Source organism: Centrocercus urophasianus, unplaced genomic scaffold, assembly GCF_019232065.1.
Source record: "Centrocercus urophasianus isolate 14NV4802_14NV808 unplaced genomic scaffold, USGS_Curo_1.0 seq_12, whole genome shotgun sequence".
Lineage (NCBI taxonomy): Eukaryota > Metazoa > Chordata > Aves > Galliformes > Phasianidae > Centrocercus > Centrocercus urophasianus.
Window position 1 is genome coordinate 34,761,132 of NW_024884364.1, and position 5,400 is coordinate 34,766,531.

A 5,400-nucleotide genomic window follows, 5' to 3' on the forward strand; every position below is an offset into this window, starting at 1 on the left:
GTATAACCTCTGTCTGAGAGCAGGATGGACGGTCATGGTGGCTAACTTAGCTATTTCTGGGCCATTCACCAAGACACTTTCTGCCCCAGAATCCCACAGTCTCAATAACCAAGCCGGCACACTTTCTCTAGGCTTCTGCCGAAATCGTTGTACTAAGTCCATTAATTCTGTTGCCGTGTATGGCCGAGCTGTAACATGTAAATGAGTCTGGGCAGGGGGCCATTGATCAGGCGGCACCCCTGCCGGTCTGTCCTGTACTTTCTTTGTTTTTTGGGTTACAACAGGACGGACTTCCAGTGGATCAGTTAGAATTGGACATTCAAGATCTGATTTGGATTTCTTGCTCTCCTGATCAACAAAGTCTGTTGATTCAGGAGTCTGGTCATCATTTATTGAAATGTTACGAATTTGGCCTACAGGAAGATGTAGGATTGGCTTCTTCCCTGTTAAAACGCCAAGTTCGTGCTCCAGCTTTTCAATGCGGTCTTTCAAAAGCTGATTTTCAGTTTCTAAAGTATTATTTCTTAAGTCCACATGATTTAAAGCGGTTAATAATGGCCATGCCACCATGGAGGCAGCCAGTTGTCTTTCTTTGGTAGTGAAGACATCCTTGCCAAGTCCTTGAAAATAGTCCGCCATGCGATATGGGGAGAGATTGCCCATAACGCGTAAGGGACCCCATTTTTCAATGATGGCAGCTAACTCATAATAGGGCGATCCCTCAAATCCTGGGATCTGCCCTGGAATCATTTTCTCTAGAGGAGTATTGTTCTCCCCCTTGACCCATTTATAGAAATTCCACAGAAAAGACATGATGTTAATTTCAGTATATTCAGCCTGCCTGGCTCGCCAAGTGTATAACCAAGATGTTATAATTTTGTATAACCAAGATGTTATAATTACAATATAATCAAGAGAGTAAGGCAAACAGACAATGATCACAAAAGAGAATAAGTGGAAGAGCTTACCCTTGGGTTGAGCTCACCAGAAGATACCAAAAGAGGAGATCTCCAGAAGAGATCCTTCCCCTCTGGTAGCCAGCTCTTAAATAGGTCCAGGAGGGGTGGAGCCAGGCTCCACCCCTTCCGGCAGCACAGGTGAATTGCCTTCACCTGTGCTCCTCTGGCTGACTCAAGGCTCACCTCAGGTGATTAATCAGAGGTTCAGGCCGTGACTCAGCAGTTCCCATACACTCATCCCATTGGCTTCAGCCCAGCTCTCCAGGCTGTCCAGATCCCTCTGTAGGGCCTCACTACCCTAGGCAGATCAACTTCCAGCCAACTTGGTGTCATCTGCAAACTTACTGAGGGTGCATTCAATGCACTCATCCAGGTCATCAATAAAGATATTGAAGAGGACAGGCCCCAGCACCGACCCCTGGGGAACAACACTCATGACTGGTCACCAGCTGGATTTAGCTCCATTCACTACCACTCTCTGGTAGTGAGTAGAGAGTTAAGCTTCATCCTGGTTGGCCATGGACCCATGCTGCTAGGCTCAGCCTTTTCCCCAGGAGTAGCCTCAACCCTTTCCAGCGTTCAGAAACTGGGGGCTGGCATCCTGCCCACAGCTCTTGTTACACAAACTGGGATCCTTTCTTTTCGGAGTTGATCAGCTACAGAGCAGTATGTGCCTGGCCTGGCAATGCCAGTCCAGCTGGGGCTGCTGCTGTCGCTTAGAGAATGTTTTTCATGGTTCTCACAGTGACTTGCTACTTCTGCAGCGACAGCACAATATCCACTGGCTGACATCTTTTTTTTTTTATTTTATTTTATTTTTCTCAGTCCTAACAGGTACAAATCTTCTACTTACAGCTCAATAAGCAAAAGTTTTCATGTGAAAGGATTGCATCCCTTCCTCCCTGCTGATCAACCCATGTGTGCTGACATACAGCACCTAGAAATTAAGATGGTCTGATTGGGGGTGTGAGAGAGACCAGAAGCAAAATATACTGCACTGCAGGCTGCACACCTTCTGTGGCTGCTGAGGCTGTCCTGTACCTGAATTTCATGCAACATAGGCAAAGAGAAATTCAAACTTTCTTGTTTGCACCTGCAATTCATTTTGAGAATGTCCAGCTTCAGGTACAACTGAACAGTTCAGGACCACTTTTAAATTATTTATCCTGAAACACAATTGCTTGGACTGCTGTCAAAATCACTAGCTTGGTAATGGGGCTGACAAATGCTTTTGCACACTTGTTAAGCCACATATTTGCAGGGCTCCACAATTAGCTCTCATCGTGATCCTGGCACACAGAGTCTATAAATATTCAAAAGGTGACAGTCTAGTGATTTTTGCATGAGTAAGTTGTCTGAGCACTAGTTGCTGCTCCAACCTAGAAATTGAGGAACACTGTGTCCCCTCTCCCCCTTTTTCCAAAGGAAACAATGACAGATGATTACATTCAGCATCGCCTAAAATGTTCTGCCCCAGAACTATCAAACGCCTCCTGGGCAAAAAGCATTTATGAGCTTTTTCAGAGCTTCATGCTGTGATCTGCAAATTTGTCTACTTGCCTGAATGGCTTACCCATTCTGAAATATTCAAAAGCTGCAGAAGAGCTGCTCTTAGTTGTTCTCAGAAGTGTCCAAGACAAGCAACCTATCCAGCTATTTTTAAGAGCTACCCATGCTTTTTACTTTATTGTGCAATTTCTAGGTCAAATTCTCAATTGATGTTGTATGGGAACTGTTGAATCACAGCCTGAACCTCTGATTGATCACCTGAGGCGAGCAATGAGTCAGCCACAGGAGCACAGGTGAAGGCAATTCACCTGTGCTGCAGGAAGGGATGGAGCCTGGCTCCATCTCTCCTAGACCTATTTAAGAGCTGACTACAAGTGGGGAAGGATCTCTTCTAGAGATCTGCTCCACTGGAGTTTCCCAAGCAAGCCCAGGACACCAGTGAGTGTACCTGTCTTTTCTGTTTCCTGCTCTGGTGTAACAACTACATAGCTATGCTCTCTGCTATACTGTAACATCTGTATATTCGTTAATTGTACCCTTGGTGAGCCAGGCAGGCCAAATATACTAAAATTTACATTTATGTCATTTCTGTGGGATTTCTTTAAATGGGTCAAGGGGGCGAATGCTATCCCCCAGATAAAATGATTCCAGGGCATATCCCAGGATTTGTGGGATCTCCCTATTATGGACTAGTGGTTATGATTAAAAAATGGGGTGCTTCGTGTGTTATGGGAAATATCTCCCTATATCACATGGCATTACTTTCAGGGACTCAGCAAAGATATACCAATCATGAAAGAAAGACAATTAGCTGCTTCCATAGTGGCATGGCCACTATTAAATGCTTTAAACCATGCTGAAATGAGGAATAATACTTTAGAGAATGAAAATCAATTTTTGAAGGGCCATATCAAAAAGTTAGAGCAAGAACTTGGAGTATTAACAGGGAAGAAACCAATTCTGAATCTTCCAATAGGTCAACTTTCTAACTTCAGTAGACAATGTTTCCAATATTGCAAAGGTTTCAATATTGTTTCAGTAGACAATGACCAGACTCCTGAATTAACAGACTTCGTTGATCAGGAAAATAAAAAATCTAGATTAGGTCTCAAATCTCTGATTTTGACAGATCCACCAGAAGTCTGTCTTGTTTCAACTCAGAAAACAAAAAAAGTGTAGGGCAGTCTGGTAGGGGTGCCGCCTGATCAGTGGCCCCCTGCCCAGATTCACTTGCATGTAACAGCCTGGTCATACACGGCAACAGAATTAATGGATTTAGTAGTGATCTCGGCAGAAGCCTAGAGAAAGTGTGCCAGCTTGGTTATTAAGACTGTGGGATTCTGGGGCAGAAAGTGTCTTGGTGAACGGCCCAGAAATAGCCAAGTTGGCCACCATGACTGTCTATCCTGCTCTCAGGCAGAGGTTATATGTGGGTAATCAATATCTTGATGACAACCATTTCATAATAGAATGGTTGATGGCAGCCTGCTGTATGGTATGGCCGAATAAATCTGGTATATCTCTACATACAGGGATATGGTCCTCCATGGAGGACCTTCAAAATTATATCCGCAAACTAGGTGTAAGGAAAGCAATTTACAAAAATGCATTTGATGGCCCTGGTATGGTCAAGTTCTCAGCAGAGATGAGAGACTTAATTCTACAGCAAGCTCCCTCTCATTTGTGTGGTACTTTGGTCCCTGTATTAAATCCCCTGGTGGCTTCAGAAGCAGTTATCCAGCAGGCTGCCCAGTTGGCAGCTGACCTAGGAGAAACAGAACGCCTGCAGATCAGGCACAACATTCGGACATTAGAAGAAACTGGGGTCCTGCCAGTGACTAAAACCAAGATGCTGGCTACTCAAGCTCCTCAACTAGGACCCATGATGTTCTCCTGAAAACAAACGTTTAATGATTTAATTCAGGCTGGGGTCCAATTTGCTACGATTGACAGCCAGCCCAACTGCGTCATTCTCCAGCTTTGGAGACAACTGAAGGACAATCAAAAATTTTAGAACTACCCTAAAAAATCAAGGATAAGGGTTATAGAGAGAATACCACCAACAACATGGAACCTAGAAGATTTCATTGTTCCTATTAGAAAAAAAAAAAGCTGCCTCAGGTTTCTCAGGCCATGATGCCTGAGCCACCGGAAGCAAAAGAATTTGCCATAGCACAGTTCATGTCGTGACAAGTGATGTTAGTCCCCCTAGGGCCTCCAGATGGGACCAGAGGCCCTGTGTAGAATTAACAATTTATTGTTCCCCCCAGAGTATTCAGAGTTATGGCATTAGTGGACACTGGAGCAGATACATCAATTTTCTGAGGAGATCTGACCAAATTTGACGGAGACAGAATGATGATTGGTGCTTTTGGGGGACAGACTAATTCCTGCCACCCAAACATGGTTGAAACTGGGGGTTGGGTGTCTCCCACCCTGGGAGTACAAGGTATCTATTGCCCCAGTGCAGGAATACTATCTTGGGCATAGATATTCTATGGGGTCTGGCTCTCCAGACAACCATGCGAGAGTTCAGACTTTGACAGAGACGTATCAGTATCCAGGTGGTGCAGGCAATATTAAGAGGCCATGCGAAACATGGGCCTATTTGCTGAAACCGTGCCGGATTACTAACGTCAGACAGTATAGACTCCTCGGTGAGCAGGATGAAATAGTGAAAATGATGCAGGAATTAGAAAATGTGGCCATTATAAGATCTACACACAGCCCATATAATTCCCCCATATGGCCAGTGCGAAAGTCAGATGGCACGTGGAGAATGATAGTAGATTACAGAGAATTAAGTAAGGTCATGCTGCATATTTGTGCGGCCGTACCCAAAGTTTCCTCCCTAGTGGACAATTTAAGTAGGGAGATAAAAACCTATCACTGTGTCCTAGATATAGCAAATGTGTTCTTCAGTTTCCCAATT